Here is a 14,213-nt window from a genome sequence, read left to right on the forward strand (position 1 = left end):
GCATGCTCAGTGACGATGGAATCTTAGGAAAATTTAGCTAAAATTGAGGTCTCTACTGAACGTGTGTGCACTGCAAGTGTTCAAATGCTTATAACTTGGCTAAATGTAGGCAGTTTTTCATAATGATGACAAAAGGCTACAGAGGCCACCCCATAGGCAAGTTTCATCCATTCTCCAAAGCATGGGGCCTCTGGACTGTTCTAAGAAAAGGTCAACAGAATTCTTTAACCTGGGCAAAACAATGTATTTTTTTTCTAGCCATGTTCTCAGAAATGGCTGAATCATTTTGTCTGAAATTCTCAAAAATAATAAGCCTGAGGCAGACACTCTGCATGCAAAATTTCAGTGAAACTGCCCAGTCTGCTTTCACTGTTCAAGGTAAGCAAAGAGCAGAAAGTGTGTGTGTGTGTCCCCTAGTAAAATTCTAAACAAACAAACAAACAAGGCAATCTAAGACTTGGGAAACTTTTTGTTATGATCACTCAACTATAGATATTTTATTCTAATTATAGGAATTCCCTATACTTAAATGAAAAATGCTGAAATGTAACTTCTTCACGAGGTAAATGTTGAATCTTTCTTATGGCTCCCACAGTTTCACTGCCCTGGAAGGACACAATCCCAGCAAGGGCAGATGCTGCGTCCACCATCTTCCCGCCTTCAATATCACTGCTGGGTGTGGGCAGTTTTAAGTTTCAGTTGAGGTACCTTAGAGCAGTGGTTTTCAAACTAGGGCCACCGCTTGTTCAGGATAAGTCCCCTGGCGGGCCGGGCTGGTTTGTTTGCCTGCCACGTCCGCAGGTTTGGCCGATCGCGGCTCCCACTGGCCGAGGTTCGCCGCTCCAGGTCAATGGGGGCTGCAGGAAGGGCGGCCAGCACATCCCTCGGCCTGCACCGCTTCCCGCCGCCCCCATTGGCTTGGGGTGGCGAACTGCGGCCAGTGGGAGCCGCGATCGGCTGAACCTGCAGACGCGGCAGGTAAACAAACTGTCTCGGCCCACCAGGTGCTTTCCCTGACCAAGCGGTGGCCCTAGTTTGAGAACCACTGCCTTAGAGGGCCGAGATAAGAGAGGCTATTCTGGGGATGTAATAGATCAGCACATTCCCAGCTCCTGGGACATCCTGTTCCCAGCCAGTACAATATTCTTTCAGGGTTATGCTGTTCCCTTGGTGACCTCATCTCTAGTCACTTTCTACCACTGCAATCTCAGTCTCCCCCAGCAGACTTTCCAGTCCCAGGGACCTCCCCTAGGATTTATGCTGGCAGAAGCCATTGTAGAATGTGAGGTGAATGTGAGTAATAAGTCTTTGAAGATCCATTTCTGCTGAGAGGGTAGGATGACCCAATGTCCCAATTTTATAGAGACAGTCCTGATTTTGGGGGCTTTTTCTTATATAGGCACCTATTACCCCCCACCCCCGTCCCGATTTTTCACACTTGCTGTCTGGTCATCCTATGAGAGGCTGAGATTTTCTAGTGCAACATTTTGTGACGTCATTACAGAAAGTGCTGTGGCCCGAAGCACAGGATTTTGCAGGGATGTGTGGGAGCTGATTATTCCCATTTTAAGATAGCATTAGGACAGTCTGACAGGTTACAGTACCTGTCTGGGCCTTAGGAGGGTCGTCAGAGACTGGAGTTTGCTGCCTGGTATGCGTGCTTGAAGAAAGGATTAAGAGACAGAAAGCTGCACTTCTCAGGGACAGCTCTTTAGATACAAAGATCAGAAAGAGGGAGACAATTGCTGGGTTTGCACAACTAGTTCCAATCGGAGTGCATGAAAGTACCTTGCAATGAGGAGTTAGTACAGAGCCAGGCAAATACTCAGAGGGAACATGGCTGTACTCTAAGACATACCCTCTGCAATGACAATGAAAAGATATTTGAACACTCGGGGGGGAAAGTCTTATTTTCTCTGTTTAATGTGTTCTAAGCTGTGTTTGCTGGACTGTAGCTCTGGGGAAGGCAGTGGAGACAAACCTTGCTTGTTTGTTTAGGGCCCAAGGCTGGAGGTCTGAGGGTGGACAATAGCACTCCCTCTCTCCTCCTCAGTGCTCTGTTACAGTTATCAGTATATACTAGTGGAAATAGTAGGGTTGTTTTTTCCCCCACCTGCTTCTATAGTGCGACCCTTACAAAGCTAAAAATCTCAGATTTGGCACACTCAGCAAAGGGGACAAGGTCTGAGTGGACATGATCCTTCCAGGTCAGTGCTAAAGGCCAAGGCACTTCTGATGCTGTACCTACTCCTGAGATAAATAGGGCTTCAGGGCAGACTACTGTTTGTCCGGTACCTTTCAACAATACTAAATTCAATAAGAAAAATAAACCATAAAAAGATCCAAGTAGCAGCCCACTGTTTGAACACATTTCATGTGAGATGTTCCCAAAAAAGTTACAGCTTCTGAAATACAGATTTGTAACCCCAGTTAGCTTTGGGACTGGTCATAAATCTTAAAATAATAAATTTATCTTTCACTATAGCACCTTTTCTCCTCATGTCACCAGAAACTGCAAAAAATAAAATAAAATGTATCTTGTAATCCTGTCACAAAGATTAATGTACAGGGATTTATGGTGGATTCCCATCTGCTGGTTCTAGAAATGCCCTTTTCATTGTAGTGCAAATCCTTTTTGGTTAAAAAAAAAAAAAAACAACAAAAAAGTAATATGATGATAAATCCCATTGCTTAGTCCCAAATGAGACATCATTGCTAGTCATTCAGCCATCCTTTGAGCTGTTTTGCTTGTAGAAGGTTTGAGTACTGCCTATTGGATGATGTTTAAAGGCTTTTGTTAAGTTTAATGCCCTTACCACGGAGTATTTTTCCCTCTATTTGTAGCCTGCTAGTGGAGGTTGGAGTCAAAAGATTCTCTCATATACTTAATGTGAAGATGACAAGCAAACTCTCCTATGAGTCAGAGACATAAGATCCAGCAGGCCTTCTCATCCAGCAAAGTTAAGCAAGAAATTGAGCAGAGTCAGTGATTTTCTTTCAACTGACAAGTGAACAGTTGGGGCAGGTGAGTGAAGCTGAGAGGAAAACCGCATGTTTCCTATTTAAAAGAAAGAATGTTTATTGCATTAGGAAGAGAGGACTAGGACATTTAATGGAAAGATCCTTCCTTCTTTGATGCTTCCTTGTAAAAACAGCTGCTTTCTGGGCTACAGCAGAAGGGATGATGGAGGTTTGACCCATACTTCCCTTGGATGCTGGTGGGTATTCTGCAGTACACCATGAAAATTCCCATAAGGCAGCACACCTGCAGGCAGCCTGGGATATCTGAGAACACTGGGCCATGCTTACATTGATGCAACATGTTGCAAAGTGCACCTGAGTGATTGCATTCCACTGAAATCATTGTATTCATCTAACTAAACTGATATAGCTATAGAGTGGTGCAACTTGTGTGTAGTGCTTAAAGTGTGCCAGGTCGAAAGGAGTCTGAGACCTGGCAAATAAAATTTCTACAGCTCCAGAGAAGTTGTTGAGGGGGTTAACCCCTGGTAATTAGCTGCTTTCCCTACCTCCTGGGGTGCAAGCAGCCAATCACAAGCTGAGTTCTCTCTCCTCCCTCCTCTCAGGAGCCTATTTTCACAGGTGGGGAGAGGAGAGAGCAGAAAGATCACAGCAGGTCAAGGCAGCTCTGTGCCCTTCTCTCCCCAGCTCCTGCAACGCGGTCTGTGTGGGTTGACCCTGTCCAGTGCCTCGTTGACTTAAATGGGACTCCACAGAGGCACAGGGATTCATCTGGGCCTTAGATTGTGAAATCTCTGGGGTAGGGACCTTGTAACACATATAAGACAGCATATTCAACCCACTTACTTCTGTGCCTAAACATGGCTTTAGGTGCCTAAATTTATGCATCCAAGTTGGAAGGTATTGGCATTATGACATTTTTGGGGCTAGATAAATAATAATAATAATAATAAGGTAAGTTATGTTAGAATAATAATAATAATAAGGTAAGTTATGTTAGAGTAAAACTTTGCAATCTAGAATTAAGGTTGCCTTGAGTAATGAAGAGCTTTAATCTGTTTACCTTTAATTTTGAACAATGCTTTGTAGTTTTACTTTTGAGTTAATGGAAGGCAGAGACGTGGCTTTCTGTGGGTTCATGTCATGAACATTCTGTCCTGGAGCATGGAAAATATGTCAATTGCACTTAAAACAAAGTTTATAGCACAGCAGATGCGCACACGCGCACACAGGCTGCAGTTGAAATCCGAAGCATTTAATTGTCAGTTGCCTGCAGCTGGATTCTTTCTTTCCAAGCAAGTGAGGAAGCTGGATAATATAAAAGGACGTCAAGAGACAGTGAGCGAGTTCATGTGTGATTACTTATTAAAAACGTTATTCTGCCTCAGTTCACAAGCGTGGGAGATATTGTCCTCTGTTCAGTATGTGCTCACTCGTCACGTATACTTCAGTGAAATCACTGACCAGACATACAACAAATATCTAACACAAATAATAATTCACCAGCTTTTGTCCCTTATATAAAAGGGAATATAATAGTTCATCAAGTTAATGCTATAGAGTGGCAGTGTTTCCTAGTGGAAAGACACTGGACTAGAACTCAGAAGACCTGTGTGACCTCTGGGCAAGTCACTTCACCTCGTGTGCCTGTTTCCCTATCTCTAAAATGGGGATAATGATACTGATCTTGTTTGTAAAGTACTTTGAGATCTACTGATAAGAGCTAGATATTACTGGGATTCTTTTAGGAGCTACAGCCTCATCTATTCACTACAGTCGAACTACACGTTACCTCTGCTGAAGATCTGGCTCATTATTTTTATTTCTCTGTGGCAAGACTATGAAGTAAAAGCATGTTTTTAAAATGTTTATTCAGAAAAGCTCATCTCAGGTACAGCTTTTAGTTTTCAGTGAGGTCACAAGTGGGTGTAAGTAAGTCTAAGTCAGGCTGTTACATATAAGATATTCACAACTACTGTAATGAACATTTGCCGTCACACTGCTTGCTTTGTATGTATGTTTAATATTAATATGGAGATATACCCATTTCATAGAACTGGAAGGTCATAGACTCCAGTCCCCTGCCTTCACAGCAGGACCAAGTACTGTTCCTGACAGATTTTTGCTCCAGGTCCATAAATGGCCCCCTCAAGGATTGAATTCACAACCCTGGGTTTAGCAGACCAATGCTCAAACCACTGAGCAACCTGGCAAAACCTGAACATGGGGCTCAATATGTGACAACGGCCCAAAATAAGACACACACAGAAATTATTCATACAGGAAACTTAAAATCCTAGAGGATTCACCTTTCTATAAATAGCTTTCTGTTAACAGCTTTCTATAGTTTTAGGCCTGGTCAACACAGTTTTTAACTAAACTGGTGAATTTTTTTACTGATACATTTCTATCAATATAGCTTATTCCCTGCCCCTTACAGGAATAACCCATCCTCAAAAACAACAGAGAGTCTGGTGGCACCTTAAAGACTAACAGATTTATTTGGGCATAAGCTTTCGTGAGTAAAAACCTCACTTCTTCGGATGCATAGAGTGAAAGCTACAGATGCAGGCATTATATACTGACACATGGAGAGCAGGGAGTTACTTCACAAGTGGAGAATCAGTGTTGACAAGGCCAATTCAATCAGGGTGGATGTAGTCCACTCCCAATAATAGATGAGGAGGTGTCAATTCCAGGAGAGGAAAAGCTGCTTCTGTAGTGAGCCAGCCACTCCCAATCCCTATTCAAGCCCAGATTAATGGTGTTGAATTTGCAAATGAATTTTAGTTCTGCTGTTTCTCTTTGAAGTCTGTTTCTGAAGTTTTTTTGTTCAATGACAGTGACTTTTAAATCTGTGATAGAATGACCAGGGAGATTGAAGTGTTCACTTACTGGCTTGTGTATGTTACCATTCCTGATGTCCGATTTGTGTCCATTTATTCTTTTGCGGAGGGACTGTCCGGTTTGGCCAATGTACATGGCAGAGGGGCATTGCTGGCACATGATGGCATATATGACATTAGTGGATGTGCAGGTGAATGAGCCCCTGATGGTGTGGCTGATGTGGTTGGGTCCTCTGATGCTGTTGCCAGAGTAGATATGGGGACAGAGTAGGCAACGAGGTTTGCTACAGGGATAGGTTCCTGGGTTGGTGTTTCTGTGGTGTGGTGTGTAGTTGCTGGTGAGTATTTGTTTCAGGTTGGAGGGTTGTCTGTAAGCGAGGACTGGCCTGCCTCCCAAGGTCTGTGAGAGTGAGGGATCATTTTCCAGGCTAGGTTGTAGGTCATGGATAATGCGCTGGAGAGGTTTTAGTTGGGGGCTGTATGTGATGGCCAGTGGTGTTCTGTTATTGTCCTTGTTGGGCCTGTCCTGTAGTAGGTGATTTCTGGGTACCCGTCTTGCTCTGTCAATCTGTTTCCTCACTTCCCCAGGTGGGTATTGTAGTTTTACGAATGCTTGATAAAGATCTTGTAGGTGTTTGTCTCTGTCTGAGGGGTTGGAGCAAATTCGGTTGTATCTTAGGGCTTGGCTGTAGACAATGGATCGTATGATGTGTCTTGGATGGAAGCTGGAGGCATGTAGGTACGTATAGCGGTCAGTAGGTTTCCGGTATAGGGTGGTGTTTATGTGACCATCACTTATTTGTACTGTAGTGTCCAGGAAGTGGATCTCTTGTGTGGACTGATCCAGGCTGAGGTTGATGGTGGGGTGGAAATTGTTGAAGTCCAGGTGGAATTCTTCAAGGGCCTCCTTTCCGTGGGTCCATATGATGAAGATGTCATCAATGTAGCGCAAGTAGAGGAGGGGCACTAGGGGACGAGAGCTGAGGAAGCGTTGTTCTAAGTCAGCCATAAAAATGTTGGCATACTGTGGGGCCATGCGGGTACCCATAGCAGTGCCACTGACTTGAAGGTATAAGTTGTCCCCAAATCTGAAGTGGTTGTGGGTGAGGACAAAGTCACAAAGCTCAGCCACCAGGCTTGCTGTGGCCTCATCCGGGATACTGTTCCTGACAGCTTGTAGTCCATCCTCATGTGGAATATTGGTATAAAGTGCTTCTACATCCATGGTGGCCAGGATGGTGTTTTCAGGAAGAACGTCAATGTACTGTAGTTTCCTCAGGAAGTCGGTGGTGTCTCGAAGATAGCTGGGAGTGCTGGTAGCATAGGGTCTGAGGAGAGTGTCCAAATAGCCAGATAATCCTGCTGTCAGAGTACCAATGCCTGAGATGATGGGGCGTCCAGGGTTTCCGGGTTTATGGATCTTGGGTAGCAGATAGAATACCCCTGGTCGGGGTTCTGCAGGTGTGTCCATGTAGATTTGTTCCCGTACTGTAGCTGGGAGTTTCTTGAGCAGATGGTGTAGTTTCTTTTGGTATTCCTCAGTAGGATCAGAGGATAGTGGCCTGTAGAATGTGGTCTTGGAGAGTTGCCTGGCAGCCTCCTGTTCATAATCTGACCTGTTCATTATGACTACAGCACCTCCTTTGTCAGCCCCTTTGATGATAATGTCAGAGTTGTTTCTGAGGCTGTGGATGGCATTGCGTTCTGTACAATCCTCAAAAGCATTTTTTAAATGATATAGTTGTGTCCATATTCAAAAGGGTTGTGCTGCTTTAGCTATATGAGTACACAAGGTCTTTGTTTCATAATTCTTTAGTTCTGAGGTAAACAATTTTCAATAGTAAAAGAGAGAGGACATTAGATTTGTGTGGATCATATTTAACTTTGGGACTACAATGAGTGACATCCCTCAGAACAAGAGACACTTGAGAGCCGTTTCATTTCTAAAACTTTTTCAATATGATTCCTAAAGAACATGTAAAATACACATGATACAGCACTTTTCAGGCTGAAAGATTCATGTGGAAGGTTGTGACCATCTTGTTTAAGACACAAAGGAGTTTTATTAAAACTACGGTTTATTTAATAACAGTAAATTAGCAAAATTACCACCACAACCCACTTGATAAGATGCATCATCAACAAGCACCCTTCCTATGCCTTATTGAGAGCGCCTCAATTCGAGCACTGTATGGCCTAGCTGCAAAATGCTGAGCACTTCCTGGGAAGTTCAGAGCTCCTTCTGAAGTTGGTGGGAGTTGGGGGAGTATAGCACTTCCCAGAAACCCACCCAAAGTGAGATAATTATCTATAAAAAATAATATCTTTCATTAAAAAAAATTGTTCCACGGATGAGACAGGGGAGTCATCACCATCTTCTCATTAAAACAAACACCTTAAACCCACAGTCTTCAGTTTACCAGAAATAGGAAACAAACATGTCTGTATCAAAATGTCTGCCCTCATATCAGACTGCATTTCCCAGAACTTCTATGAACCAAATGTCAGAGTTCACACAGCCTTCCCTGGTATAAAGAACTCCACCGTCTACTTTGCCTCCAATATAGGGAGTTTATGAGAAGGATTTGCATGGTAAACATCTGTGGCTTTAACTTACTGGTCATGAAGATGTCTAAACAAATACATATCAACTTATAGTTCAATACAGAACTCACCATTTGTCTCAGGGTTGCACAAAAGCATTCCACTTTCCTTAGCATGGGCTTGATCCCGCTTGGTACTGAGCATTTTGGCCCTGATCCAACAAAGAACTTGATTGGGTGTATCTTTAAGCCTGCCAGTAGTCTCCTTGAAGGCTAAAGGGCTATTTGTGCTTAATATTGAGCACCTGCTTAAGTGCTTCACCAAGCTGGGGTCTGGAGTGGTCAGCACCTTGCAGGACTTAACTGTATATTCCCTACACTATTCCAGCCTAAAACCTGTGTGTTTGCTGGCTAGTGAAAGAAAAGAACTAAAACCATATATATCACTTATATGCATATGTGCAGCAATGTATATATCCATATCACTGTCACCATATCTAAGCAACTCTTGCATATGGTGGGCTCAATTCTCAGCTACACTGAGTGGAGCTCTACTGCACCTTGGGAGTGGGGGAGCAAAGGTGGCTTTTCATGACCATTTCCAGGACTAGGGAACAGAAAGCTGAAGAGCTGTTTTGGATACTAGCACAACTTTGAGCCATCTGAAGGCTGTCTTAAACTGTGCTGGAGTATATCAGCCATTGGTGGTGGTATGCTAGCTGGGAATCACAGGAGTGTAGCTTCATGCTCCATCATGCCCCCAGTGCCGAGGAAACCAAGAGAGAGTATGTAACAGGATGACTTGCCTGGGGCTAAGGCATTCTGATTACAGAATGAGCCGCGCCTGAGGGGAATCAGGCACTTCCCCATAAAGAGTTGAAGTAAAGCGGGTGAGCTGGGATTAAGTAGTGATAAAACCCAGCTAGAGAAAGAGGTGGTGGAGAGACAGGAAAAGGTCTAGAGAGGCCCAGGTGAGACCCTGCCTAAAGTAGGGAAGAGGTGGAGATCCCCAGAGGAGAATGTAAGAGTTTGGAGAGGAAGTAGCACAGGTAAAGGAGCAGGCCTAATTGTTCAGTACAGGGCCCTGGGCAGGAACCTAGAAGTGGATTCTCCTACTGGCCCCAATGGGGGGTGCGGGGTCTGTACAAGCCCATCACAAGAGTTATTAAGCCTTGCAGGGGGGCTGCAGGCTAAGCCTCAAAGATGGGCTGAGGAATAGTTCCAGAGAGGTCAGAAAGACATTTTGAGACTCTTAGTTTGGACAGTTGTGACCCCAAAAGGGGTAGACTTAAGATGGTGAACTGGCCAAAGGGCTGAGTCACTGGAAGAGATGCCATCACGGTGACTGGTGGCAGGGAGGCCCTAGTGACATCTGAGAGCTATTATACCACATCTGCATGCAAGGAGGTGACTGCCGGTGAATAGACATGTTTGCAGGGTAGTACAGATTTAAGGGCTGGAGATTAGGAGATGTTGGGAGGGTGTGTGGGGAGTGAGACTGGAAGTACCTTCTCTATTGGTAAACCAGTCCAGTGTTGCTGGCTCCTAAGACATGTTATAAGGGCTATCTGTTCTTTCACGCTTTTGTCTGAGGAAGTAATGTAGTCTGTACAGGTCAAGTCACTGTTGAGGGCTGAAGAGTTCTCTTTGAGGCAGTATTGTGTCAATTAGTTTTAAAACTCTGTTTTGTTTTGTTTTAAATTGATCGTGTACCAAGAAGTAGTAAGTGAATTACCAGAAAACTGAACAAGTTATTGATTAAAGTATATAGTGCCATTCACATGCATCATAGTACCCCACAAGCCTAAAGCATCGCAATGTATTACAAACTTTTAGCTAAGGGGGGGGGGTGAGTCTGAATGAAATAAGCAATGATGGTTGATATTGGTCTCCAGAATTCAGTCCATATAATTATAGTCAGAGTTTTTATAGTACTCAATTCTATGGTGACAAATAAGAGATGTTGCCATATGTATCTATTTAAATGAGAAATGAACCAGACCAAGTGCCCTAACTAATTGTACAGTGTTTGTTGGTTTTCTTAAAGCACTCATGGATTCATGTGACTAAACACACACTAAGCTGTGATTCTCAGGTAGTGGAATTTTCTAGCCTTTGTGGTTGTGGAGTAAAACTTAAAAATGTGAACCCTAAGGGTTGCAAGGCCAGAATACCCAAAAGGACCCAAAAGCTGTTGGTTTTAAAAATCTTGTGGTTTTGGGGGACCTGAGTCATGACTTTTGAATGCTTGGGATTGACAATACTGGTACTTCTCCCCACCCCCCCAAACCTTGGGGAAAACTCAAGATCCAGTTCCAGATCTAGATTTGATCAGACTTTGGCCCTGTCACGCTAACTTAAATAGCTTGAAAGCTCGACTTTCACCAACCGAAGTTGGTCCAATATATCACCTCACCCACCTTGTGTCTCATGTGTTCAATTAAGTATTTGTCCAGATTCTGGTCTTTTGTGTCTCTGTGTGCAGTGCAAAAATTAGAATTTGTCTCTGTGCAAGTCAATATGCTTGGAACACGCCTGCTGCCCCCATCTACACTTGGAACAGACTCTAACCTATGTCACGACACTGGGATTGTGCCTGACCCATACAGCCACAACAAAGGGATAGGCTACTTACCTCCTGTTTCCTCATACCCCACGATTTGGCCCTTTGTGGTTTAATTAGTGAAGTGAAGATATTTGTAGATGCTCTAAGAATTCAAGAATCCCTTTTGCACATTTCTTTCTCAGTGGCTACTATGAAGGGTTTTAAGTGAAAAGGAGGGATGTAAAAGTTAAATGGATATTGTTGAAGTTACAGATTAGCTGGTGGGGGTGGGAAGTTACCCCTGCCCTGATATGAAACTGAGGTTTATTTGTTTTTTTTTCATTTAACTGTTAACCATTGTGGGGGGGGAAATACTAAACGAAAAAACAGAGCTACATTTGTTAATTCCTTAGCTGAGTGATCTGCCACAAACCACCCAGGACAGTTTTTCTGTTATATGTGCATGTGTCTTTGCCCACCTAGCTTCCTTTTATAGTGGTTTCCCCCACTCCCCCCCCCTTGGCTGTTGTATTCCTTACTTTCTCAGAGTCCTATAGTTTTGTTGTTCACCATTAAATAGCTGTCACATAGCTGCATTTGAGTGGTGGGTGAAGAGATTCTTACCTTTATAGAGTACCTCAGGCTGAAAGATGTTATGTAAATGTAAGAAAGCACAGAGACTGTGTTTATAGAGGAAAAAGTAAACCTCTGATGTTACTATCAACAATTAGAACTAGGCATCCTACATAAAGCATTCCCATTCAGGAAAAACTACTAATCAAATCTTTTGTGTGTGTCCTGTTGAAAGTTTTCTAATCATTTCCTTTTACAGCAATATATAACCAAAAGGTGGCAGCAACCTACCATGTTGTGTCAGTAAATAAATGTATAAACTTGCTAGTGATATTACCAGTAGTGTTTACTTGCTTTTCTAAACCAGTTTCCTTATCTTGTATCAACAAAGCCAACAAATTGCATACAGTAGGGTATTGTATGTTGCTGTTTTAACAGCTCTGCTTGCTTTGCCTTATATCTTTGGCTTCTATCTTTCAGATATGGCAGATCTTTAATAATAGAGATTTGCTTCTCTTTCTCTAAAGTTTGTACCAACTAACATAAAATCACATACTCTTTCCCCCCCCCCCACTCTTCTTTAAAATAACATTAAGATTGCAAAACTAAGCACTCAAAAGTTAGGAAATATCAGAATTAAGGCTGCTTGTACAACCTTAATTTGGCCTCCTGTGTGTATGTATTATGGTAGTCTTAATTACATGATCACTTACTATATTTTTTCATAGGATTTGGGGATCATTGGAAGAGAATAAGTATATAGTCATTTTTCTACTAAGGCTGCACTTCAGATTGTGGTTATATTCTTAAAGAAGTATTGTGGGGTTCCACAGTTGTTTCAGTAACTTTTATATTACATACGCCTGAAGAAGAGCTACGAGGAGGAGCTTGACAGCTTCTCTCACCAATAGAGGTTGGTCTGGTAAAAAATATAACCTCACCCACCTTGTGTGTCTTAGCAAATCATATACTGTTTCTAACAGACGTCTAGTGCATAGTCTGGGATTTGGGGAAAAAAATCAATTTGCATCCTTTCTATCATCTGCTGCATATTGCAACATCTTTGATGTTGCTGGTATTAATCTGAGTTAAATTGACCATTGTGCTGATGATGTGCAAAGTGGAGCAGAATCCTGCTGTTTCTTCTGTCGCCGTGTTTGGTTCTGCATTGGTAAAAATTCAGCTCTGTCAATGAAATAAGTAGCTGTGGCTAGGGCAGGATTAAGGTACAGACCCAATGTCCTGACCCTACCCACCTGTGCAATTTGCCCTCCCGACTCCCATTACCACCTTGCCATGGTCCCTGTATATTACCCCTGTGTTGTGAAGGGGTTACCCACAAGAGCTGTCTGTCTACTGGACTGGAGGGAGTCCTGCCACCACTATTATTATTATTTATTTATTACTTATTATTTTTTGGACCGGCTAAGGCCTCCCCACTCCCCAGGTGACCATGTTTTGATGTGTTGTACCACAGGAGAGATGATTTGACTCTCACCCCACTCAGTGTGTGAGGATCCCTCTCAGGATCACCCAACAGAGCCATTATGGGGCAGCAGCAGGGGTGCACACAGTCCTCTGCCAGGCTGGTGCTGTTGGGTGGGGGTGGGGGGGCCCTTATGTATAGGAAACCTTGCTTCAAGGAGGTGGGGGTGGCAACCAAAGTGCCTTTAATATTTTTTAAAGTGTGTGGGACTAATGTCAGCTCATGATTCAACCTTCCTATCCTTCCCACTCCCTTTCCTCTAGCCTCTCCTTCATTCCACGCATCTCTCCATTTGGTCATACCCTCTTCCTTCTCCCTCTCTCTCCTTCCAGACACCGCAGCATTATTGTCTCCTGCCTTGCTCCCTTCCATTTTCCTCCCCTCTTGTTGGTAGGTTTTGAACTGCTCTGGCACTCATGTATCTTGCACCAAGGAAAAGGAGAGAGGAGCAGAGAAGGTGGGAAGGAGGAGCAAGAGGAAGTGGACGCCTCTGTGTTCTTGACCCCCCGCACACCCAGCCCTGGAGAAAGAGCAGTGACTGGGGTTCCCCGAGCAGAGGCCCCACTTTACCTGATCAGCAAGGAGCTGTGAGTCTGGCTCTTCCATCCCCTGGCCTCTATGAAATGGTGCCGGGCCTGTGGTCTCCTCCTCCCCCAACCCCCTGGAGAATGGTAGAGCCACCCTCCTCTGCCCTCAGTGGTGGTGATGATGGCAGCGCCCTTCACAGGGAATGGCTGGGGCTGCCTCCACCTTCCTTCAACCAAGCTGGGACTCCCACCATCTGGGGAGGACAGAAGTGGTATCCCTCCCCTGGCAATGACAGTGATCTTCCTCTCACCAGAAAAGGGCTGCTTTTCTGCTCTGGTGGTGGTTGCGGGGCCAGGCTGTTTGCAGACGCAGGCAGGCATCACTACATTGGTTACACCCGAGTCATGTCTTCAGGCTTTTCTTCACCATCACAAGAGCTAGAAACTTTCATATAGATCTATTTTTTTTAATAACAGCTGAGCATCTGATGTCATCATGTGACTCTGGGAGCCAGGGTGCTTAACCATGCCTGTGCCTTAATCCAGCCTTAGCTATGACCCCATATATGCAAGAAGCAGATATGCTGAGTTAAATGTTGCCATTTTAGTCTCTTTCCTGTCTCTTGTCACATGCCAGTCCTCTCTCTGCCAGTGGCCTGAGTTCAGGTCCCTCCTGGCTAACCTCTTAGCCATGTAAGAATTTCTTGGGCC

Source organism: Trachemys scripta, chromosome 1, assembly GCF_013100865.1.
Source record: "Trachemys scripta elegans isolate TJP31775 chromosome 1, CAS_Tse_1.0, whole genome shotgun sequence".
NCBI lineage: Eukaryota > Metazoa > Chordata > Testudines > Emydidae > Trachemys > Trachemys scripta.